Raw genomic sequence first — 27,366 nt, forward strand, 5'->3', positions numbered from 1 at the left:
CAAGAGAGGAGGAGTAGCCTACTGGTTAGAGCAATGGGCTATGAATGAGGAAATCAGGGTCCCACTGTCAAGCCTCGTGACCCTGGGGAAGTCACTTTACCCTCCATTGCCTCAGGTACAAACTTAGGGGATCCCTTTTTGCGTGCGATCGGGGTGGAGTCGGCCCTGGAAGAGGAAGAGTTGGGGCAGCACCGGGGCCAACACTGCGGAGACATCGCTGGAGGCAAAAGGTAAGGACACTTATCACCACCAGTTTCGCGCCGCAATGGTGTGATGGCTGCCGGCTTTCGCAGGTTGGTACCCCACCCCCTTCCCCCCCTGGTACTGCGCGATTTACTATTCTCTCTGAGAATAGTGAATCCAGGCCTTAGATTGCAAGCCCTCTGGGGATAGGGAAATACCTACAGTACCTGAATGAAATCTGCTTTGAAATGCTGAAAAACGTGTGAAAAGCAGAATATAAAAAATAAATTATATCTTTATTCTTAAACACCGCAAGCAGTAGGTGTTTAAGAATAAAAGAGGAAACCACACAGGACACTGTTTTGTAGGGATGTGCAGAGAGTACGGATTTGTCTGATTCAGTATTCGTATTCGTCGGCGTCAAATCCGTTGCATTCATTCAATGGCTGCCCCGATACGTCGATACGTGCATTCATTTTCCGGTTCCCATTAAAGTCAATGGGGGAAGTATTTGCAGCCTATTTTTGGCTGCAGAATTGGGGTTTTCTTATCAATTTTGATGAAACTTCTGGGGAGCAATCATCAGAACAACAAAAGAGCTCCAAGGTACTTAGACTGTGGCAAAGTGGCACCAAAGTGGCATGAATAGCCTAAGGTACTTTAAAGTACTTTATTTAATATTTATTCTCGTGTTCGGAAACTCTGTTTATTGTAACGCCTCACCACGATTGTTTTGTTTTATGTAAACCGACCTGATTTGATATTTGTATCGAGAACGTCGGTATATAAAAATGCTAAATAAATAAAATAAATAAATAAATAAAGGGGCAAAGGGGTACCAGGAGTGGCAAGAAGAGTGCTTTAATAGAGGTGCAAAGCAGCAGTGAGAGTGTCAAAAACACACCACAGCTTCAAAAGAGAGCACTGATAATAGATGCATGAACCCTCGAAGGCAGCATGACAGGTAAAGCGGCAAGACAAGTGGCATCAACATCCTAGAGCACAATGAAGGGGGAACATAGCAAGCAGAAAAACCAGCAGCAACACACAGAGCAGCTATGATAGTGGCCAGAACACCACATTGAGTTGAGTGAGTCATCTGGTGTATGGCAGCAAGGCACAGAGGCAGAGGGTAGATTCAAGCTGGCTACACCCAGGGAGAGTTCCCTTTCCTTTGTGCAGGAAAGGGCTCCCTAGAATGGGTTCGCCCCTAGAGTGGGGTGTTTCCATTGGCATCTAGTGAGCTCTCGCTGGTCTTTTAAAATCTGGTGGATGTAGCAGATATACAAACGAGAATTTTCAAAGCCGAGGTGGAGGAGAGTGCATGAGAACAGTGGTTCAACATGGGTCAGAGGGTAGATAAAGACTGACTACACCCAGGGAGAGTTCCCTTTCCTTTGAGCCGGGAAGGGCTCCCAGGAATGGGTTGGCCCCTAGAGTGGAGCACGAGCCTTCAAAGCATGGCGACGTGGAGCAGAGTGCCATATGAACAGCGGTTCAACATGGGTCAACCGGTGCTAAGAGATAGGCCGCTACACCAAGGAGAGTTCCCTTTCCTTTGAGCCGGGAAGGGCTCCCAGGAATGGGTTGGCCCCTAGAGTGGAGCACGAGCCTTCAAAGCATGGCGACGTGGAGCAGAGTGCCATATGAACAGCGGTTCAACATGGGTCAACCGGTGCTAAGAGATAGGCCGCTACACCGGGGAGAGTTCCCTTTCCTTTGAGCCGGGAAGGGCTCCCAGGAATGGGTTGGCCCCTAGAGTGGAGCATGAGCCTTCAAAGTGTGGCGACGTGGAGCAGAGTGCCATGTGAACAGCGGTTCAACATGGGTCAACCGGTGCTAAGAGATAGGCTGCTACACCGGGGAAAGTTCCCTTTACTTTGAGCGGGAAAGGGCTCCCCAGAATGGGTTGGCCCCTAAAGTGGAGCACGAGCCTTCAAAGCGTGGTGACATGGAGGATGTCTCACTGTGAACAGTGGTTCAACATGAGTCAACAGGTACGAAGAGATAGGCTGCTACACCGGGGAGAGTTCCCTTTCCTTTGAGCAGGAAGTGGCTTCGAGGAATGGGATTGGCCCCTAGAGTGGATAAAGGTACAAATAGTTAGGATTTAAGCATTTGCAAACAGATCATGACTTCATAAGCAAGACAGAGGAAGTTCTCTTCTCTGCCCTGAAACTAAAGAAAACTGTTTTTTACTTAAGAATCCATGCTGTGAAGGATTACTAGTTTGAATTGCCAGAGACTGAGGTTTCCCTTTGCAACAGGGTTCAAGCATTAGGACTGGATATAAGGCTTGGACGAACAGGCACAGCAATAGAGGACAGAAATCAAGCCCAATTAGGGACATAAGTCCTGGACAAACAGCCACAGCAATTGAGGACAGAGTCAATCCCAGGTAGGGACATAAGGCCTGAACTGACAGGCACAGCAATCGAGGACAGAGGTCAAGCCCACTTAGGGACATAAGGCCTGGATGAACAGGCACAGCAATTGAGGACAGAGGTCAAGCCCACGTATGGACATAAGGCCTGGACGAACAGGCACAGCAATACAGGACAGAGGTCAAGCTCACATAGGGACATAAGACCTGGACGAACAGGCACAGCAATACAGGACAGAGGTCAAGCCCACGTAGGGACATAAGGCCTGGACGAACAGGCACAGCAATCAAGGACAGAGGTCAAGCCCACGTAGGGACATAAGGCCTGGACGAACAGGCACAGCAATACAGGACAGAGGTCAAGCCCACGTAGGGACATAAGGCCTGGACGAACAGGCACAGCAATCGAGGACAGAGGTCAAGCCCACGTAGGGACATAAGGCCTGGACGAACAGGCACAGCAATCGAGGACAGAGGTCAAGCCCATGTATGGACATAAGGCCTGGACAAACAGGCACAGCAATAGAGGACAGAGGTCAAGCCCACTTAGGGACATAAGGCCTAGACGAACAGGCACAGAAATAGAGGACAGAGTCAATCCCACATAGGGACATAAGGCCTGGATGAACAGGCACAGCAATTGAGGACAGAGGTCAAACCCATGTATGGACATAAGGCCTGGACGAACAGGCACAGGAATACAGGACAGAGGTCAAGCCCACATAGGGACATAAGGCCTGGATGAACAGGCACAGCAATCGAGGACAGAGGTCAAGCTCATGTAGGGACATAAGACCTGGACAAACAGGCACAGCAATCGAGGACAGAGTTCAAGCCCACGTAGGGACATAAGGCCTGGATGAACAGGCACAGAAATAGAGGACAGAGTCAATCCCACATAGGGACATAAGGCCTGGACGAACAGTCACAGCAATAGAGGACAGAGGTCAAGCCCACGTAGGGACATAAGGCCTGGACAAACAGGCACAGCAATCGAGGACAGAGGTCAAGCCCTCGTAGGGACATAAGGCCTGGATGAACAGGCACAGCAATACAGGACGGAGGTTAAGCCCACATAGGGACATAAGGTCTGGACAAACATGCACAGCAATCGAGGACAGAGGTCAAGCCCATGTAGGGACATAATGCCTGGATGAACAGGCACAGCAATAGAGGACAGAGGTCAAGCCCACTTAGGGACATAAGGCCTGGACGAACAGGCACAGCAGTAGAGGACAGTGGTCAAGCCCACCTAGTGTCATAAGGACTGGACGGACTAGCACAGCAATAGAAGACTTGGTCAATTCCACCTAGGGACATAAGGCCTGGATGAACAGGCACAGTAGTCGAGGATAGAGGTGAAGCCCATGAATGGACATAAGGCCTGGATTAACAGGCACAGCAATTGAGGACAGAGATCAAGCCTAATTAGGGACATAAGGCCTGGATGGATAGACACAACAATAGAGGACAGTGGTCAATCCCACCTAGGGACATAAGGCCTGGATGAACAGGCACAGCAAACGAGGACAGAGGTCAAGCCCACATAGGGACATAAGGCCTGGATGAACAGGCATAGCAATTGAGGACAGAGGTCAAGCCCACGTATGGACATAAGGCCTGGACAAACAAGCACAGCAATACAGGACAGAGGTCAAGCCCACATAGGGACATAAGGCAGAGGTCAAGCCCACTTAGGGACATAAGGCCTGGATGAACAGGCACAGCAATCGAGGACAGAGGTCAAGCCCACGTATGGACATAAGGCCTGGATGAACAGGCATAGATATCGAGGACAGAGGTCAAGCCCACTTAGGGACTTAAGGCTTGAATGAACAGGCACAGCAATAGAAGACAGAGGTCAAGCCCACTTAGGGACATAAGGCCTGGATGAACAGGCACAGAAATAGAGGACAGAGTCAATCCCACATAGGGACATAAGGCCTGGACGAACAGTCACAGCAATAGAGGACAGAGGTGAAGCCCACGTAGGGACATAAGGCCTGGACGAACAGGCACATCAATCGAGGACAGAGGTCAAGCCCACGTAGGGACATAAGGCCTGGACGAAAAGGCACAGCAATTGAGGAAAGAGGTCAAGCCCATGTGTAGACGTAAGGCCTGGACGAACAGGCACAGCAATATAGGACAGAATCAATCCCACCTAGGGACATAAGGCCTGGATGGACAGGCACAGCAATAGAGTATTTCCTTTGTGCAGGTATGTTGTGGTTTGACCTGTCACTTCTTCCTGAACTGGTTCACTGCCAGAAGAAAATGGCAACTTTTTCATTTCTGAAAAATAATTCAACAGAGGATGCTTTTAGAGCAATAGTGACTGCCATTTCTGAAGCAAGACCTGAGCTGGAAATTACTTTTGAATACCCAGAAGCTATTAACTGTACTTATGCACTTCAGCTGATGACAAAGGAACATGAAGAGCTCTCAGTAATAAGAAAAGTGCTACTCAAGTCAAAATCTACAATATCAACTTATGTTGACTTTGTGGTTTACACAGTGCCTCTGTAAACAATGGGAACAGAGAGGATGAACTAGAGTGCAACTACCACCAGTTTTCAATAGTACTTGAAACATTACTGTTGGTAAGGTCATGAAAAATATTGAGCATATGAAATAATCAAGGTCCAAACATCTTAAATCAGCTTTTTATGTTCTTACATTCCAAATGTGGATGGACAGGCACAGCGTTAGAGGTCAGGCCCTTGGAGGGACATATGGCTTGGACAGTGGACGGACAGGCACAGCATTTGAGGTCAGACCCTTGTAGGGACATAAGGCCTAGACAGTGGACGGTCAGGCACAGCATTTGAGGTCAGGCCCTTGTAGGTACGTACAGCCTGGACAGTGGATGGTCAGGCAGAGCTTTGAGGTCAGGCCCTTGTAGGTACGTACAGCCTGGAAAGTGGATGGTCAGGCACAGCATTTGAGGGTAAGGCCCATGTAGGTACGTACAGCCTGGACAGTGGATGGTCAGGCACAGCGGTTCAGGTCAGGTACATGTGCTGTAGTGCTTATATTATCTGGAGCATAGGAGGCACTATAAGCTGCTGCAAGGCTTTCAATTGCTTTTATTCATCTTGTCATTCACAGGGAAAATTTGGAAACCCAAGCAAAGGCAAGTTTACTTTCAAAAACACTAGCATTTCCTTCAACTCTGGTGCCAGCCTTGAGCGGTGAGGGCTCTTGATATCCCCTGTCACTGAAAAGACACGTTCACTGGGCACACTGGTTGGTGGGCATGCAGATATCGCTGAGCCACTTTGGCTAGGTGTGGCCAGAGTGTGGACTTGTGTGCCCAATATGCCAGCAGATCTGTCTGCATGTTCTCTTTTGGCTCTGAGAGATACCGTGTCACTGACAGCTGTACTGGTGTTTCCTTTGCTTGGGTGGGCTGAGAGTCACTCATGCCAGCTGCTTTCTCTCTAGCCTGTCTCACAACAGATGAATCATTATGTGCAACATGCCTTTGGAGTTCTGAAGTGGAGGAGGAGGAGGAGGTACTATATGTGCATTTATTTGTTATGCACATATAGTACCTCCTCCTCCTTCAGAGAGTTATGCTAGCCCAAGCAGGAGCAGCACAGAGTGCTGCTCCTGCTTGGGCTAGCATAACTCTCTGAAGTGCCCGCTGTTTCCACCTCTGCTTCACGCCTAATCTGTCTCTGCCTATGGTGCTCCTGTTCACGGACTTTTGCTAACAGCAGGTCCTTCACCAATAAGAGACAATTGTACTGTAGGAAGAGTTTCCTTTCACACTGGGATCACAGACTGTGGCAAGCATGTATGTGTTCTGTTCTGTTAAAGACCTTAATCTCTCTTCCAACTGCTGCTGCAAAACGTCCAGACAATGCAGCACCTCAACTGTCATTCCCTCTTCCTGTTTAAAGGCCTCCAAATGTTCATCCAGGAGATTAACTATACGGATGATGTCAGCCAAGGTGGCACTTCTGGAACTCAGCTCCTCCGTGACATCCTTGAAGGGCTGCAGGATTTTTACCAGCTGACTCATGACTAACCAATCATGATGCTCTAGGGGATTCTGCACACCTATGTCCATTGTACCAGAAAGTTCATGAAGGGGTGTCTGCAGCTCCAGTAACCTCTCGAGCATCATAAAGGTGGAATTCCACCGGGTGGTAATGTCTTGAATGAGACGCTTGTGAGGCATCTCCAAATCAGTCTCTTTTGTCGGAGAACCTGCCCCGCCTTCACACTTCTGTGGAAGTGTGCTGCTATGTTCCTGCACTTTTCTATTAACCTATGCAGGTATTCATTCTCTTTGTCATTGGAATCCAACCCCAGTGCTGACTTCACTACCAGGTGCAGAGTGTGTGCAAAACATCGGATGTTCTTAAAGCGCCCGTCGTTTATTGCCTTAACCATGTTTGCACCATTGTCTGTGACAAAGAACCCTGCCTGCCTGCGTTTTCCTGTCTCGCTGGTGTAGTTGCCAGCCCTCCAGCATCTGTCTGATGCATGCTAGAATATTGGCTGCGGTATGGGCCTGGTCTGTCAGATGGGTGTGCAGTAAAGCCCACCTCCACCCTGATACTTGTTCAGTAATAGAGCTGCTGCTGCCCCTGTCTCAGCCAGGTCCCACCAGTGTGCTGTCAGGGAGAGGTAAGAGTGTCCAGCATTCATGGCTGTCCAGATATTGCAGGTGAAATGCACACTCCCCTCTGCCTTAGCTAGCAGCGCTTGGATGCGACTGCAACACTGCTTGTACAGGCTGGGGAGGACCTTTCTGCTAAATGTGTTCTGGAGGGGACTTTGCAATTTGTAACTACAACCTTCAGAAAACGCTTGAAACCCAAATTCTCCACTAACTGCAAGGGCTGGTCATCAAGGGGAATCATTTCCCCAATGTTCCTGGTTACAACGTTTGAGGCTGCCTGCCTCCTACCCCAGGATAGCATTACCGCACTCCACCCCATTTCCTCTATGGTAGGTTGTCGCTTCTGCCACATGTCAGGGGGTTGCTGGCCTGCCACCTGACTGCTAGAAGGTGATGAGTGCGTGGGCTGACTCTGCTGCGTTTGAACCACTTTATGCTGCTTGTAAGGGGTCCCCTGACTAGTACTGCCACCATCCCCAGAAGGCAGCACTGTTGTTGGGTGTTGCCTCTTCATATGATGCGTCATGCCAAAATTAGATAGAAGTCCCATTTGCTTGCCTCTGCTAATAGCCCTGCCACAGTAATTACACCAAGCAAAATGCGGGTCATCCGTCACTTTAAAGTGGCTCCAGATCGCAGATGTCTTTCGTGATCCTCCCTTCTTTAAAGCCTTGGGGGTGGATGCTGGCACTGGAGCTGAAGTAGTGGGTGCACCCCGAGAAGCAATGCCAGGGGTCTCAGTCACCCTCTGTGCCTGCGCTGACTGCTCTTCCTCCTCCTCATCAGTTTCATCTCTCCCCTGATGCACTGAAGTGGAGGCTAAGACAGGACTAACTGATCCTCCTAAAGCTTCGTCAGCTATTACTTCTTCCATTTCTGATGAGAATCCCGCACAAGATGATTCTTCATCTGAATCAGAAGCAAACATTGACTGTGCTACATTGTCAATGCTAAGTTGATACTTCTGTTCCCCTGCTGCTTTTGGGTGTCAACATTTTGTCTGGCATGACACAGCCTCCCCTTCCCTCACCTCCAAGACTACAGGGTCAGAAACAGGTGGTGGCGATGGCGATGCATCATGGTCAGATTTCATTTTTTTATGGATGGAATTGCCTTCCCTTCCAAAGAGTTTAGATTGCAACAGATTCCTTTTTAACTTTACTGGGGGACTGGCACTAGTGCCTTTTGAAGTGCCTCCTCTGCCAGTCCCAATCACTCGACCACATCAAACTTTCCCTGACATTATGGATTTAATGTCACTGCCTAGTGCCTACTGGTTGCCCACTGTCACAGTGCCTTGCTATGCACTAATGTGCAAACACAACCCCAACAGTGCTCGACAAGTTCGAGCCCACTTCCTCACTAGAAATTGAGAATATCCTCAAGAAGATTAAACCATCCTCTCACCCATCAGACCATATTCCATCAAACACCCTGAGTCTGATCACCAACACCATAGCCAAACCTGTCACAGACATCATCAACTGCTCGCTCACCCAAGGCCATGTACCTAACCAACTCAAGTTAGCCATGCTCAAACCGCTCCTTAAAAAACCCAACCTTCCCACCTCAGACCCAGCTAACTTCAGACCCATAGCAAACCTCCCTATGATAGCCAAAACTATGGAGAAAGTTGTTCACAAACAACTCACAGAATTTCTTGAAGAAAACAACATCCTCACCCCAAACCAATGTGGTTTTCGTAAGACTAGGAACACCGAATCGTTATTAGCCACCCTATCAGACACTATTATCTTTAATCTAGAAAAAGGCCAACCTTGCCTCCTCGCTCTCCTTGATCTCTCATCAGCGTTTGACACAGTAAACCACCAGTGCCTCCTGCAACGACTAACCGACATAGGCATTACAGGAACAGCATTCAACTGGTTCAAATCATTTTTGGAAAACAGAGCATACAAGGTCAAGATAAATAACAAAGAGTCTCACGCCATTGAATCCAAAAGGGGAGTACCGCAAGGATCATCCCTCTCCCCGACTCTCTTCAATATATATCTTCTCCCGCTCTGTCAATTACTCACCAACCTCAAGCTAACTCACTTTCTATATGCGGATGACATACAAATCCTCATCCCTATAGAAGACTCACTACACAAAGCTATGTCACACTGGAATAATTGTCTGTCAACTATCAACAATCTTCTCTCCAGCCTCAACCTAGTCCTAAACACAAACAAAACTGAAATTCTCATTATAGCACCGGAAAACTATGTCCCACCCACACCTCTTAATGCTAGCCAAAGCCAAGATACCTTTTCGCAACAAATAAAAGACCTGGGAGTCATCCTAGACAGTGGATTCAGCCTCAACAAATTCGTTAATAACACTACAAAAGAATGTTTCTTTAAACTACAAACCTTAAAGAAACTAAAACCACTCCTCCTATACAGAGACTTCCGCATGGTACTACAGGCCATCATACTCCCAAAACTGGACTACTGCAACTCCCTCCTTCTAGGCCTACCAGCATGCACCACAAAACCACTTCAGATGGTCCTTAATGCCTCAGCAAGAATCCTCTCAAATGCCAAAAAAAAGAGATCATATTACCCCAATCCTTCTTCATCTCCACTGGCTCCCGATTAAATTCAGGATCCAATTCAAATCCTTAATGATGATACATAAAGCTTTGCACAACATCGCACCGCTCAAGTTAACATTCCAAATTCAACTACACACATCTACAAAACCGACCAGAAGCGCTTATCAAAACAGACTAACCACCCAACCGGCTAAATCCTCGCTGAGGAAACGCGCTCTATCCACAGTGGGCCCTTCACTCTGGAACTCGCTTCCTCCAGACCTTCGCCTTGAACCATGCCACGCTACATTCAAAAAGAAACTTAAGACTTGGTTATTCAAACAAGCATTCCCGTAGAACCAAGAGCAGGAAGAAAATCAGTCACATATTTTCTGATTACCCCAGCATATTTCACATAACCTTGTTATTTAACCATGTTATTTTTCTCATTAACCCTCATGTTATTTTACCAACTGCTATTGTATTTTATTTATTGTCATTTTTTATTGCCATTTTTCATTGATATTTATTGTTGTTTATTTATTAATTATTTATTAATTGTTATTGTATTTATTTTCATTTATTAATTGTTATTTATTAATTGTTAGCATTGTTATATATATTTTTTTTTTCTGTTTCTTGGATTAACTATGTTCATTGTAAACCGCTAACTTGAAGCGATAGTTACTGTTCATTGTAAACCGGGGTGATATGTATATTATACAGGAACCTTCGGTATATAAATCCGTAAATAAAAATAAAAAAAATAATGTAATGTGTGTGGTGTGCACACATAGACAGCTTGTTTGTAAGCACAAAAGAGGCAGACTGGGGATTTCACTGCACAGACTGTCCCAATAACAATGTTCAGTCTGCTAAACTACCCACTGCCCACTGTCACAGTGCCTTGCTATGCACTAATGTAATGTGTGTGGTGTGCACACACACACACCTCTTGCTTGTAAGCACAAAAGAGGCAGACTAGGGATTTTACTGCACAGACTGTCCCAATAATAAAGTGCAGTCTGCTAAACTGCCAGCCCACTGAAGCCCAGTGCACAGAGAGACTGAGTGAGTTGAATTAAACAAACTCAGTTTAAAAAAGCTGGAATTGTTGGCACAGCAGGAAAACCAATGAAATATATTTTCCAATTGAAATTCTAGCAAACTAGCTAAAAAATGAATATATCTCTCCCAGACACAATACCAAAATGGTGCCTGCTTGCAGCCTAGCCCAGGGGTTGAATTAAACAAAATGGCACTGCTAGCAGCTTCTCTCCCTGGCACAGAGAGACCGTCTCAGATCACCTGAATAAACTGCTTAAAAGACAAACAGGGCTGCAGCAAAATAAAGAAATATTTTTTTCTCTTATGTAACTAGCCTAGAGAGCAATTCCATATTGATTTCTGAACTCAGACTAGCTCTGAGTGCAGCCACCTTCGGCAGAGACCACCTCCCCAGACCACCCTTCGTGCTTAACTATATATAGTGCTGGGTCATCAGGAAAATCGAGCACTGAATGACAGCACGATTGGCTGCATTCAGTGCATTTCACAAAATGTTATCTCTGATATTCTGCATTCCGGTATCCGTGCCAACCTGTCCGACCCACTCTGACATGGCTGTAAGGTCACATATGACTCACGGGAAAGGGCTGGTTTTTGGCTCTGGATACACCCAAATGGCGTCCTCCGATTGCAAATGGCGGCAAAGTAAAGCGTGCACTGCCAAACGGATAAAATGGATGATATGTTATATTTGTGGGGAGTCGCGATACGTTTCGCTTCCCCACAAATACAATGAATAGGGACATATACGTTGCAGATTGCCAATATGTCGAAAATAAATGCACACCCCTACTATTTTGTTTATTTCTCCTGAGCTCTTGACCCGTGGAATGATTTAACGCCAGCTCTGGGGCTGAAGTTAAATTTCTAAGTTAAAAAGTGCTCTTTGTGCACCCAGCAATTTTATGCACCAGGGAATAATGCATCTAGATGGAATTTACATGTGATGAACGCTATCAACTATGCGTTTGTTTGGACACACATTTTATCTTCTTTATTGCATTGGGTGCTAGTCTAGCATACCCAAAAAGGGTGTCTAACCACTTTATTGCATTAGCTTATCAGAGAGGCAATATGGATTCCAACTTCTTTACTAATAATTGATTAATTGAATGAAGATTCTCTACAGGTCTTGGAATTTAATTATAATTTATGAATATTAAGGAAGAAGATAAATGTATTAATCTATCACCTCACTCCTCTAAGTAAAGTCTCTGAATTTCTTCTAGAAGTCAGAAGTCATGATCTCCTTCGTTACAGTTACTCTGTTTGCAGACAGTGCAATCCTTCTGGATAGAAGCTAGTCCCAATTAAGAATCAGAATGTAAGTCCCAATTTGCATACCCTTCCTGAAGTCTTCTCAAATTATTTAGATTTCCTTCTGGAAGTACCAGTGGGGACTCTCCTCTCAAGCATACCCCACTTGAGTCAGCAGCAACATTTTTTCCAAACTACCCTTAACTCCCTGCCTCCTCTGCAAAACGCAGGGATCCAGTCCTCAGAAAAACTCCTCCAGTCTTTAGCTTCCTTCAGTGAAAAACACCTCATCCCAGTGGGTTGAATAATGATTCCTGGGTACCAAGGACACTTTGCTCCAAGAAGAATAAAATATACTTTGACTAAAAGGGGAAAAAACAAAATAGAGACAGGAAGGATGGAAAAACTTCCTAGCCTCCAAATGAAGAGATAGTCATTAAAGACTCAAAGTTGAAAGTCCTTTGCATTGGGTCACTGTTCAGGTCTATCCCCTGGATGAGTGAGAACTCTGCAGAATCTTCCCTATCCTTGATTTAACAATAGACAGGGATGCCCCAATCATCTGTGCAACAGTTCACACAAGGTTCTCACAATGGAAGTCTCCAAAAAGGATTAAAAGAGAGTAAAGAGCAATATAGACCAAGTCAGAGAGAAAAGCTGACCCTCAAAAGGCAAAACAGATCACTCTCCTTCAATAAACTAGCAAAAAAAAATATATATATATATTTATTTATTTCAAAACTCTTCTATACCGTCATTAAGTTAGGTAACCATCACAACGGTTTACATAAAGGCACGATAAAGTAAAACATAAGTGGTATAGATTACAAGTTAAACGTGCCATCATAGTACGGTAACATTTTAGTATAATAAACTATGTGTAAAAGTTAAGCCTATCTGTTTGTTAGGAAATATTAGGCGGTTCGAATTTAACATTAAGATACATTTATAGGTTAAAAACAACAACTGTCCACTGGAATACATAAGTGAAAATCCATCATAACTGAAAATCCATCATCTTAACAGCTACAGCACAACATCTGCAACTCCCACATGTGGCAGTAAAACCCAAACCTCTCATCACCAGAATCTTTCAAGTTCTCCATGATAGTTAGCACACGCCTTCTTGTAAGGAAAACCAGGGGGTCTTTACAGTTCGAAAGTTGTAGTTACTGTTTAGATGTTCTTTTTTATATGGTTATATTTTACATTATTTATTTTTATTTATTTATTTAACATTTTTCTATACCGAACTTCATGACAAGCTTCATATCAGGCCGGTTTACATCAAACTTAGGGGTAAACTGAACATAACCATATAACAGGAAGGCCGAAGCGCAGATACAATTAACAGGGAGAGTGAACTTGGGGGCTAGAGAAGCCAGGAAATAAAGGACAGAAACAACTGGAGAATGAGAACATATGAATATACAGTGGCTGGGTCGGTCATTTAGTCTAGTGGGCTAAATGAAAGAAATGTTGCAATGTTAGGCTTAAGGGAAGGCTTGGATGAAAAGCCAAGTCTTGAGTTTTTTTCGGAAGGTAATCAGGCAGGGTTCCAGTCTTAGATCAGTCGGCAGGTTGTTCCAGATGATGGGGCCAGCTGTGGAGAATGCCCGTTCTTTCGTGGAGGTTAGATGAGAAGATTTACATTAGTGATGTAGGTCTTAAATACGAATTTCTATAATGTCTAAGGCATTTGTTAAGATGAATATGCTTGTGGAATAGGATTACCTGGGCTCGGGGAGGGGAGCCGGGCTTGCCCAATGATGTCAGGAGCCTGAACCTGCCCTTGTGGGGACATTTTTGCTGCACAACTGGTGAATAGGGCAGTGCCGGGATCTTTGGGGCATTCCGGCGGCCGGGGTCATCGGCTCCGATGAAGCCGGGGCACGGAGACCCACCCCTTTCAGGGCATTCCTGCGGCCAGCGTCATTGTGGAGGCCGTCACAGGCTGATGACGCCGGCTGGCCTTTAAAGGGCCAGAGCCTTATGGCTCCTGGCCCTTTTGGAAACGAGCCATTTTTCGCAACGCTGCTCGCTCGGTACGGCTGCCACGAGGCTGGTCCAATGCCCATCTCAACTATCTGAGGCCCTTACAAATAAAAAAAAGAAAGATAAGTTTAAAAAAAAAAAAAAAAGCAAAGAAAGCCATGAGGCAGCGACCAAGAACACCCCCCCCCCCTCTGCAGGAGGCCCCGGGGGTGGCTCCAGTCGCCAGGAAAGACCGGGGCTTGCGGCCTAGAGCCGTGAAGGTGAAGCGACATTGGCGGCGGCCTCTGGCTGCGATGGAGGGCAGGAAAGTCCGCTGCTCTGGCCGCGGTGAAGAGGACGAATCCGGGCGGCCTCCGGGCTGTGAGAGGCTGTGAGAGGCAGTCGGGTGAAGAAGCAGGGATGGTGAGTGAGCCTGCTCGCGTGGGAACCCATGGGCAGCGCAGTTCATAACAAATCTTAAAGACCTCTTCGTTTAGCCCACATACATTTTATTACAAGGGCATTTTATGATGTAAATAACGAAATCTGTTTGACATGTTGTAAAGTTGTTCAACTTATATCTTTACTGAGTTTGTGGACAAATGAATTCTTATATTCCAAAGTTTGATCACAGATCTTACAGTGGCCACACTTATAATGACCTAATGGAATAATCCCATCAATGGAATGCATTTGATTTGGTTTCTCTTGTAGTGTAGACGGACTTAAAATTTCCTTTAAATTTTTGTTCTTGAATAAGTTATTCTGAATTCCATATTTTGCATCTCAGGAATCATCTGGATAAGAAACCAATGATTGTGCATGTTATATCATCAGGTGTAGATTTGTTTGCGCCGGGTTGCACTAACAAATCTGCGCCCTCGCGTAAGTTTAAAGATTTGCCCCAAATTGAACAATCTTGCGTGATGAAGGCGAGTATTGAGTGACGCACGTAACTACCTCTGAATCTTTTGATTTACATTGTTGAGTTAACGAGGCATCCCTATCATAGTACAAAGCTCTTTTGAATGCATTATTTATGCATTTATTGGGATAACCTCTTTGTTTAAAATCAGATATTAGTTGATCTGATTGTTGTCTGTAGATCTTTGTATTAGAACAATTACGCTATTATCTCAAAAATTGTGAAAAGGGAAGGCTGTTCTTTAATGGCAAAGGATGTGCACTTTCAAAGTGCAACATTGTATTACAGTCAGTCGGTTTTTTGAAAACACTGGTAATGATTTCTCCTGTCACTGTTTTCTTCAATAACACATCCAAAAATATCTCCAAAAATCTTAATGCATCACAAACTGAATTTTCTCATCACAGCTATTGATCCATCTCTCAAATAGAAATAGCTCTTTCTCTGTGCCACTCCACAAAATGAAAATATTGTCAATATAATGTTTATAAAAAGCAATCTTAGACAAAAATGGTGAATTATAGATCCACTCTTTTTCAAACTCTGTCATGAACAAATTGGCAATAGTAGGAGCCATGGTGGCTCCCACTGCTGTTCCAGTAATTTGCTGGTAATATTTATTTTGGAACATGAAAAAATTATTTTTTAATCAAAGAATGCCAATTGTAAAATGAATTCACTAGAAACACGATGGGGTCTGCTTCATTTATTGAGATATATTTCTAAAACTTTCAATGCCTCATCCTGAGGAATCGAGGTATACAGTGATTTAATGTCAAGAGTGACAAACCACTTATCCGCTGAATTGACTGTTAAATTTTCAATCAAATTCAAAAAATGAGTCGTGTCTTGTATATAAGATGGACTTTCAAACACAAACTCTCTCAAAAAGTAATCCGTGAATTTAGGAAGAGGTTTCAATAAAGATTCAATAGATGAAATTATTGGTCTTCCAGGTGGATTACATAATGTTTTGTGGATTTTTGGCAGAACATATAGGGGTAGATTTTATAAATTTACACGCGCGCGTACTTTTGTTCGTGCACCAGGCGCGAACAAAAGTACACTGGATTTTATAAGATACACACGTAGCCGCGCGTATCTGATAAAATCCGGGGTCGGTGCGTGCAAGGAGGTGCACACATTTGTGCAACCTGCGTGTGCCGAGCCCGGCGCGCGCTGCCTGTTCCCTCCGAGGGAACTTTCCTTCCGCCTCCCCTCACCTTCCCCTCCCTTCTCCTACCTAACCCACCCCCCCAACCCTATCTAACCCCCCCCCCACACCTTTGTTGGCAGATTTACACCTGGCGAAAGCAGGTGCAAATCTGCGCACGCCAGCGGGCTGCTGGCGCACCATCACCCAACCCGGGGTCTGGTCCAGAGGCCTCGACCATGCCCCGGGCTGGCGTCATGCCTCCGGTCCCGCCCCGAACCACCCCCTGACCCCGGACATGCCCCCTGGACATGTCTCTCCTCGCCCCTTTTACGAAGCCCCGGGACTTACGCGCGTCCCGGGGCTATGTGCGCACCGGCAGCCTATGCAAAATAGGCGCGCCGGCACACGAGTGCCCTGTGCGCGTAAATCCGGCCCATAACGTAGGGGTTCTAGGATGCTTCAAATTCAAAAAATTATACTCCTTATTGGTTAAAAAACCCATATCTTTACCTTGGTCAATTAACTTTTTGATTTTCTTTTGTAATTGCACAGTAGGATTAGCTGGAAGTTTAACATATTTGCTTGCATCATCTATCTGTTGTACGATTTCTTTAACATAATCTGCCCTGTCCATTAAAACAATAGAACCACCTTTGTCTGCTTGCTTGATGACGTAATCTTGATTTTTAGCCATGGAATGTAAAGTTTGATGTGCTTGATTACTCAAATTATTACAAAATGTTTCATTCTTCTTAATACTAATTTCTGAAACGTATCAATCAAAGGATGTAGTGGTCCTGGCGGAATCCAAGTTGAAGGACTATGTATCACACTAGTATCTTTCATTATTTCCTCATTATGTTGAAATAAATTTTGAAGAATCAGTTTTCTGGTGAAACGTAAATCAATAGAGTTCATGCAGTGTGACCCATGATTGGCAGGGATGATATCGTATATGACTGAAACACACTACCAAAAAGATATAAAATATGAAACAAGATAAGGAAAGGATTGTTTCATCATCATCACCATGATCATAAAGTAAGTTTTGAACACAGATTTATCATCTTACTTCCTGCTATAAGTAATTTTTGCCTTACTGTCAATAACTCCTATTGCAAAGATAATCTAGCTGAATCTTACTCTCTGTGTATAAATTCTCTCTGAGATACCAAGTATATGCAAATATTTAAGGCCCAATATTTAGTGCCATTTAGCAGGCTAAACTCAGACTCAGCTGGCTAAATGGCACTGTTTGAATATTTGATTGTGGACAGTGGGTGCCACTTAGTTGGTTAACTTTTTATCAGGCTAAAAAGTGCACTGGCTTAGGACTTGATTCACTAAGGGATTTTCCATAGAAACAAAATAGGAGAAAAAGCCTTAATGAATCTGGCCCTAAGTGAGGAATGGGATGGGGACATTCAGGGGTAGAACCATTTTTCCATCTAGCTAAGCAATAGAGATGTGAATCGTGTGCCAGATCGTCTTAACGATCAGGTTCAGCTGGGGGGGGGAAGGAAATCTGATCGATAAGATATGTGAATTGTAATCGTTTCCGATTCCAATTCACATCACTAATTTTTTTTTTTTAGGGAGGCCCGCACCGCTAAAAAAGAAACCCACCCGACCCTTTAAATCAACCCCCCTTAGCCTCCCCCACCCTCCCAACCCCCCCCAAAACCTTTTAAAAATTACCTGGTGGTCCAGGGGGGCCTCGGGGAGCGATTTCCCGTTCCCAGGCATCAGCTGCGCTAGTGCCGATGCCCCTTTGCCCTTACCATGTGACAGGGTATCCGTGCCATTGGCCGGCCCCTGTCACATGGTAGGAGCACTGGATGGCCGGCGCCATCTTTAAAGATGGCGCCGGCCATCTTTACTCATCAGCCCCTATTATAGAGTATAGTATAATAGGAGCTGATGAGTAAAGATGGCCGGCACCATCTTTAAAGAAGTTGGCGCCGGTTTTTTTTTTTATCGGGCCATCGGCGCCATTTTAATTAGTGGCAGCAAAAAGGGCGCCGATGGCCTGAGATTGGGAGATCGCGCCGGGACCCCCCCCCCCCCCCCACTGGACCACCAGGTAATTTAACATTTTGGGGGTTTCGGGAGGGTGGGGGAGGGTAAGGAATTGGTTTTAAAGGGTCGGGGTGGGTTTAGGGGTTGTTTTGTTGTGCCGGTTTTCCCACCCTCCCCCAAATAATTCCCATGCCCTATTTAACGATTTATGACGATTTATGATGATAAATCGGGGGCATTTGTATTGTATCGTGCACTCTGATGATTTAGGACGATTTTAAAATTATCTGACGATAATTTTAATCGTTCAAAAATGATTCACATCCCTACTAAGCAATATAACAGACGATATTCAGCGTTATCCAACTTAGTAAATGGAGGACTGCTATTCAGTTGCCCTGAAATTAGCCGGATAAACTTATCTGGATAATTTTAAGATAGGCAAGCATATTCAGTATATTGAATCTAGATTCAAAACATTTTGAAGGCTCATTAGTGTGCAAGTTAAAATCCCCAAGTAAGAGCAAATATGAACTTCTAACTTGGTTCTCACTATTTCTACTGATAAGATTACATTAAAGCTGTACTGGTGAGCACATGAGACTGATTCATTAATAGTAAATTAAATTTAAGATACTGGCTGAGTTTAAAAAAAACAAAAATTAGGTTGGAGGTTAAGAAGAAAGGGTTAATTATTTGATGTTGACAGATTTATGACAAATAATGGTAATTCTGCTACCTTTTTTCTCCCTGGTCTTCCTTTGTGAACATAACTGTAGTTGGATAGATAGGCTTGCACAAGGCAAAGTTCATAACCTGATTTTAATCAGGTTTTTCTGATGAACATATATCCTTCCCACGTAGCAGACAGCAACATGAACAAATTATGACTGCTTTCTACCAAAACTGCACATTTCCTCTTGGTTTTGCGGGCTATCAATTGCACACATGTGGCTATCAGGGCACGTACTGGGAATGAGGTCCTATTCTGCAACTGCAAGGGCTTCTGCTCCCACAACATGCAGATGGTCTGCACTGATAAGGGTATCATTATGGATGAAGTGCCCAGGTGTCCAGGGTCCTGCTACAATGCCTACATCCTCTCATAGTCAAATTCATGAATGCTTCCAGGCTGGCCACATTAGTAAAGGATGGCTTCTAAGTATATATGCTGCTCCCACAACAATTATTCTGCAATTAACCTCTGCCCTTTTCACTCCCGCTGAGTCTGGGTGGTCTTGTTGCTTTTCCTCAGGAGGACTGATCCAGTCTTTATCATGGGCAAGTAATACAGCAAAGTACCTTGGAATATCTCACTCTCCTATGCATTCTCCCCGACAGGTGATAGAGGATATTCACCCAAATCCTAGCTCATGAATCCCCTTTCATAACTTGATACAGTGGCAGATGAATGCTACAATTGGACACATAGGCAGACCAGGGCAGTCACAAAACAGACGCTTGGCCTACTCAAAACTTGTTTCTTCTGCCTGTCACCTCTACAACCTCATGTAGGTCTGTGACATTTTTATTCTGATGTATGTTCCATAACTTTGCATCTCCCTGAGGGTGAAAATGCAAATCTTGTAGTACACAGTGATGAGGAGGAGGCAGCAAATGGAGGAAACGCTGGAGATACATTGCCAGACAACTGCCAATATGTATTTGAAAGGAACACTGATACTAGAAAATTTTCAAGGTGAATGTGTATTTTTTTGTAGGTGAAAAAGTGAGATGGCAAGGAATTAAATCCTATGTATGAGAATCATATCAAATAGCTTTGTTTATTAAACACAGTACATTTTTAACAAGTGAAGTGAGATGTACGTACATTGGACATTAATTTTTGTTTTTTTTAAGATGTCCCCTCTTTTTTGGAAGGCCTCTATCATCTTGGACTGCCTTAGTCTAGTGCTTCTGTGAAGGGGCTTACAATTACAGTTGAGTGTACCTTCTATTGCAACATACACAGAAAAATGTGGCAAGGGTAAAGAGCTATAGGAAGATCCTAGAAGCAAGAGATCCTCTTGAGAGCTTATGTTTTCGGAGCCATAAGAAGATGGACTTCAGCTCTGGTACAGGGACTTCAGTGTGGGGCAAAGAATGTGAGGGCAGGTGGACTTGTATACATCTGTAGGCCTACTAGGGTAGGAGGAATCCTTGGATGTGGTGGAGTATAGAGGAAGAAGAATACTTTCTGGTGTGGACTTTCAGGAAGCGGTGGAAATATTACCTGTGATGGAACTGTAGGGGGAGGTTTATCCAAGCGACCTGTGGCTTCACAAATTGGCCCATGCTGACTGTGGTGCCATGGAGGTATGCACTGAAGAATTTCCTTCAAAACCTTGATGATTCCATGCATTTCCTCCCACAACACCTGGCTAATTCCCTATAGCACCTCTTGCTGCACTTCTTTAATGCCATGCATTTCCTGCAGTAAGCCACTAAGGAGGTTCACAAGATGGATCATTTTGGACAAGCAAGCAACCTTCTACAGGAGTGAATGGCAACCTTACATCAGATATGGTGATTTTTGCAGCTCTTCCCTTCTTGGATGTGCATCTTCCTCCCCTCTCCTATGGTGGAAATAGATATGGAGTATCTATTGTGAGCATGAAATGGGATGCTCAAGAGCATAAGCCCCTGTAACACGGCATAACCCAGAGGCTGGCCATGGTCCACACTGCTCACGGGTGAACACATCTGGGCATGGGCTGCCTGGAACTGGCACACTCCTCTTGGAACATGGCTTGAACTTAGGATATTATCAAGGCTCTGAGGACTTGGAACAAGTCAAAGGCTCTGAAGACTTGGAACTAGACGAAACTCTAGGAGCTCCCTGCACTACTGTGTGCCCTACACAACCTGTGAGCTGGTTGTGGACCAAGACAATAGCGATGCAGGCACTGGACTCAGGAACAAGGCAGAAGCTGGAACAAGAGCTCTGAAGACTGGGACAGAACTCAGGAACTCAGACTTAGGAACTCAGAACCAGGGCCTGGACCCCGGAATTCAGGAATTCAGAGCAAGACTTTAAAACCAAAGAACGTCTGGAGACTTGGACCAGAAAACAAAGACTCTGGAGGCTCTAAACAGGAAAAAGACTTAGATCCAGGAACAAGATATGAAAATCAGCAATAAAGACTTGGACTCAGGAGCAAGATGCTCAAGACAGGAACCTGTAACTGACAAGATACCAGGAACACGGAACAGGCCTCCCCTCTGCGAGTGGAATCACAACTGTATGTAACTCATCATATGTGGAGAAGTTCTTGACAGCAAACTCTGTGTGGTTCAGCTCTTCATGTCTTTCTCATTCATTTACTCCTCCTGTATGGCATCAGCAGACTCATGGGACCCATCCTCTTCAGATTTGATTGCTACTTCTGTATTGTCAGGCAGCACTGAAGGTCTGTGCCATGAACAAGCTTGATAACTGAGGCCAGGTGCATCCGAGTCATAGTATGCCTCTTTGCCTGCAAGTAAATAAATTACACAAACTGTAAAAAATGCCTGTTTCATTGATATTTTCTCACATCCCACTGGATCTCCACTAAAAGTGTGAGTAACAACCAAAGGAGCTTCACACAAAGACCTCCTGCTACTAATCTCCTATCAAGAGTACTATGTCATTGACTCTCTGTAAAGGAAATGAGGTTATAGCTAACAAATTCAGATCTCCAAATATTAGAGGCATATAGCAATGGAGTTGCCCATTACTGAAGGCCCTACTGGCCTTTGGGACCATTGACAATCTGCATATATATAAATATGTATATAGTTAGATAAGTTACTATTATAAAGCTATGAAAGTAGCTTCATGCCATACATACCAAATTCACCTTGTTTGCCTCTTGATCCTGAGATGTACGACCTTACTGCAGCCTCTGCAATGCTTCTCAAAAACATGCATTCAGTGGATATAAAAGTTATCCAATTGAATTCCCCTCTAACCTCAGCGTGACCTGTTTTTTCTTCACCTTTCATCTAAGGTACTCCACTTATGGGTAAAGTTTGCACATTTATGTTGTTGTGGAAGATGGCATTCAGTTTGTGGCATATTTTCTCCCAGGTCTGTTCATTGCAGTAAGAACCCACTTTCCTTGAGACTGTCCCATAAAGTATGTTCTGTACTTTCATCACCTCCCTGACCTAAAGGTCCACCTCCCAGGCTGGAAGTTTGGCTTCCTCAGCAGAGGTCCTTTTCCGCCTGTCAAGGTGCTGTTTAGAGAACTGGCACCAAGATTTGAGTTTATATACTCTCATATGTGCTTTATTATGTGCTAATGGGGTTAGAATCATGCACCTAATACTTCTAGAACATGTAATATAAAAATTTCCATAGTACATGTACACACATACTTTTCCCTAAAGTGCATATATTTATTTATTTTTATTTAGATTTTTTATATACCAGCATTCCTGAACAAGTCACATCATGCCGGTTTACATAGAACAAGGGGTGCAACGAACAGTAGAACTAAACTTGTGCAAGGAGGAAGCAGTTACAAGAAACCAGGGGTAGAATAATGTGGAAAGAGCGAAAAGAGGGAGAGTGAGGAGTAATAGGAACTGTAAGGGAAATATAAATAATTTAGTAAATATTTACAGTACTAGATGGTGACATTGTTATATGAACTGGAGGTAGTTATGAGTTGTCCGGGAAGGCTTGTTTGAAAAGCCAGGTCTTCAATCTTTTGCAAAAAGTTGGTAGGCAAGGTTCTAGGCGGAGATTTGTAGGGATCGAGTTCCAAAGTGCGGGTCCAGCTGTCGAAAATGCCCGATCTCTTGCCATTGTGTGTCGGGTGGATTTTGTGTTCGGTACCTGGAGGGATCCTCGGTGGACTTCTCTGATTGGTCTTTGAGAGGTATGAAGGCTGAGCGGGTATTGAAGGTCCAGGAATGTAAGGTGATGGATTGACTTGTAGATGATGGTAATGGATTTGTAGAGGATTCTGGCTTGGATGGGGAGCCAATGAAGATTTTTTAAGATGGGTGAGATGTGGTCTCTTCTTTTGGAATTTGTGAGGATTCTAGCCGCTGTGTTTTGTACCATCTGTACAGGTTTGGTGTATGAAGATGGAAGGCCCAGAAGTATGGCATTGCAATAATCTAGCAAAGATTATTGCTTGAAGTATGGTTCTGAAGTCTTGGAAGTGGAAGAGAGGCATAATTCTTTTAAATACTTGTAGTTTATAAAAGCAGTCCTTAGTGGTGCGGTTTATAAAAGCTTTCAGATTCAAATTGTTGTCAATAATGGCTCCTAGGTCAATGACTTGAGAAGATAGGGGGATGTTTGATGTGAGAGTATGTTGATTGTTGTTTTCAGGAGTAATGAGTATAAGTTCTGTTTTGGAGGTGTTTAGGATGAGGTTCAAGCTGGAGAGAAGGTCATTAATTTTTGATTGGCACGAATCCCAGTATTCAAGTATTTTGACTAGTGATTCTTTAATGGGAATCACTATCTGAACATCGTCTGCGTAGATAAGGTGTTTGAGATTGAGATCCATTAGAAGGAGGCACAGTGGGCGTAAGTAAATGTTGAACAAGGTAGGTGATAAAGAGGATCCCTGTGGTACTCCTATGGGGGCATTGAAATGGGAGGATTCCTTATTGTGTATTTTCACTTTGTAACCTCTGTTGTTAAGGAAAGTTTTGAACCAGGCTAGGGTGGACCCTGCGATTCCAATGGATGATAGTTGTTTTATGAGGCTGGTGTAGTTGACCGTGTCGAATGCGGCTGAAAGGTCCAACAGGATCAGTAGGAATGAATGGCCTTTGTCAAGACCCAGAATCAGGTGGTCCTTTAGTGATACCAAGAGGGATTCTGTGCTGGCAGCTTTGCGAAACCTGTATTGTGAGGGGAAGAGGAGTTTGTTGTCTTCGAGGTAGTCTGAAATTTGCGAGTTGACTAGTTTTTCCATTATCTTGGCTATGAATGTTAGAATGGCGATCGGTCTGAAGCTGTTCAAGTCATTGGGATCTGCGCTTGGCTTCTTTAGGAGCAGTTTAATGGCTGCCATCTTGAGGTCATCTGGGTAGAGCCTTTCTGATAAAGAGAAATTGATGATGTTTGCTAGCTTTTGTGATATGATTTCTGGGATGGACAGGAGGGATTTGGTGGGAATATGCTCAGCAGGGTGAGAGGAAGGTCTCATTTTGTTCAAGATAGATTGGATCTCTTTGGCTGATGTGAGTTCGAATTGCTCCAGTTGCGAGGCTTTATTGGTAGTGCTTGGTGTGGAGGTCAAGTGAGGCGAGGTGGTGTTAGGTAGCTGCGTTACGAGCTTGCTGATTTTGTCATGGAAGTACTGGGCCAGGTCCTCGGCTTTTGATTGTGCTTGAATGAAATATATATATATGTATATATATATATATATATATATATATATATATATATATATATGTCTTTTTTGTATGAGTAATATCTTATAAGTTTGTTTAGCATTGTCCTTGTTCTATCTAATTAGGTTGAAGACTTCAAGGCATGTGTAGATGATTTTTTTTTTTTAATTATTATTTTTATATACCGACATTCATCTCAATTGAGATATCACACCGGTTTACATTCAGGTACTGTAGGTATTTCTCTATCCCCAGAGGGCTTACAATCTAAGTTTTTGATGATGATCTCATTTGAAGCCTGTTCCCTTATTAGATTTCCCTAGGTCACAGCATCCATAGAAAATCTTTCTCTGAGAGGATCTGGGCCTGTATTCTGCATCTTAAAATCATGTGTGCAGTCTTACAATGGCTGTTAATAACAATAATAATCTGATTTTGTCTAATTATCTTTCCTTTGATCTATATTTCCAACACTCACTATGGTCCTCTATATGCCTGTATGGTTGGCTGGTGCTAGTACAGCCTACACAGATATTGGTTAAGCTAATTCCACTTGCACTCTGATAGGCAGTTTTATGTGTATTCATCTCCATTATAGCAGGCCAGGGTGTGACGTAAAAAGGTAATATCAGCAATAAGAATCTCAGATAGGGTTCAGCCATATTATTTTCAGTGTTATGACTTCATGGAGGCCTTTTGCCTACATGTTAGGTGTAATAGAGTAGTGATCAGTAAGACTCTATAAGGGAAATCTTACTATCAGTAGGGTATGAATCTTCCTATACCTGATGTGTTGCCTAGGTGATTTAGGTTATCTATGTTGTATGCTGATACCCATGTGGTTGAAAGCTGTCCCCTACGAAGGTGGTATCCCAGTGTAAGCATTGTGGTAATGTATACAAGACCCCTCTTTTCTGTAGCCTTCAGCTAAACTATTTTTTGCCCATTGGCACCATGGTATATGGGAATCTTTGGGGCCAAGTTTTCACTTTATACCACTAGCATTAGGGACATAGACATGAGGGATGTGAATCGTTTTTGAATGATTAAAATTATCGTCTGATAATTTTAAAATTGTTCTAAACCGTTAGAGTACACGATACAATACAAATTCCCACGATTTATCGTCAGGAGCATTTATATTGTATCGTTAAATAGGGCACGGGAATTATTTGGGGGAGGGCGGGAAAACCGGCACACCAAAACAACCCCTAAACCCACCCAGAATTTTAAAAGAAATTCCTTACCCTCCCGAACACGCCCAAAATGTTAAGTTACCTGGTAGTCCAGTGGGGAGGGGGGGGGGGGGGGTCCCGGCGCGATCTCCCGCTCTCGGGCCATCGGCGACATTTTGGCTACCACTGATAAAAAGGCGTCGATGGCCCGATAAAAAAAAACACCCCGACCCTTTTCAAATTACCCCTTTGCTTCTCCCACCCTCCCGACCCCCCAAAAAACCTTTTACATGTACCTGGTGGTCTAGCAGGGGGTCCAGAAGCCATCCCTTCAATCGTGCCGGTGCCGGTGCTGGAGGTTTCAAAATGGCACCGATCGCCTTTGCCCTTACCTTGTCACAGGGAGCGACCGTCGCTCCCTGTGACAAGGTAAGGGCAAAGGCGATCGACTGCCAGTATGGCAGTCGATCGCCATACTGGCTAAGGTGTTTGGTGCTTGCATATTTCATATGCTCAATATTTTTCATGACCTTGCCAACAGTAATTTTTCTAGTACTATTGAAAACTCTAGTTTATCCTCTGTGTTCCCATTGTTTACAGAGGCACTGTGAAAACCACAAAGTCCACATATGCTGATATTGTAGATTTTGACTTGAGTAGCGGTTTTCTTATTTCTGAGAGCTCTTCAAGTTCCTTTGTCATCAGCTGAAGTGCATATGTACAGTTAATAGCTTCTGGGTATTAAAAAATAATATCCAGCTCAGTTCTTGCTTCACAAATGGCAGTCTCTATTGCTCTAAAAGCATCCTCTGTAGAATTATCTTTCAGAAATGAAGATGATGCCATTTTTTTTCTGGCAGTGAACCAGTTCAGGAAGATGTGACAGGTTAAACCACAACATACCTGCACAAAGGAAATCCTCGAATGCTGTGCCTTTCCGTCCAGGTCTTATGTCCCTAAGAGTGTTTGACTGGTGACCTCGAATGCTGTGCCTGTCCGTTCAGGCATTATGTCCTACAAGGGTTTGACCTTGCTTACTGTGCCTGTTCGTCCAGGCCTTATGTCCCTAGGTGGGTTTGACCTCTGTCCTCTATTGCTGTGCCTGTCCATCCAGGCCTTATGTCCCTTGGTGGGTTTCACCTCGATTTCTGTGCCTGTCCATCCAGGTCTTATGTCCCTACAAGGGTTTGAGCTCAATTGCTGTGCCTGTTCGTCCAGGCCTTTTGTCCCTACAAGGGTTTGACCTCAATTGCTGTGCCTGTCCGTCCAGGCCTTATGTCCCTAGGTGGGATTGACCTCTGTCCTCTATTGCTGTTCCTGTCTGTCCAGGCCTTATGTCCCTATAAGGGTTTGACCTCGATTGCTGTGCCTGTTCATCCAGGCCTTATGTCCCTACAAGGGTTTGGCCTTGATTGCTGTGCTTGTCCGACTAGGCCTTATGTCCCTAACAGTGTTTGTTCTGTGTCCTCAATTGCTGTGCCTGTCCGGCCAGGCCTTATATCCCTACAAGGGTTTGACCTCAATTGCTGTGCCTGTCCATCCAGGCCTTATATCCCTACAAGGGTTTGACCTCGATTGCTGTGCCTGTCCATCCAGGCCTTATATCCCTACAAGAGTTTTACCTCGATTGCTGTGCCTGTCCGGTCAGGCCTTATGTCCAGCCCTAACGGCTAAACCCTCATTGCAAAGGGAAACCTCAGTCTCTG

Source organism: Rhinatrema bivittatum, chromosome 1 (assembly GCF_901001135.1).
Source record: "Rhinatrema bivittatum chromosome 1, aRhiBiv1.1, whole genome shotgun sequence".
Lineage (NCBI taxonomy): Eukaryota > Metazoa > Chordata > Amphibia > Gymnophiona > Rhinatrematidae > Rhinatrema > Rhinatrema bivittatum.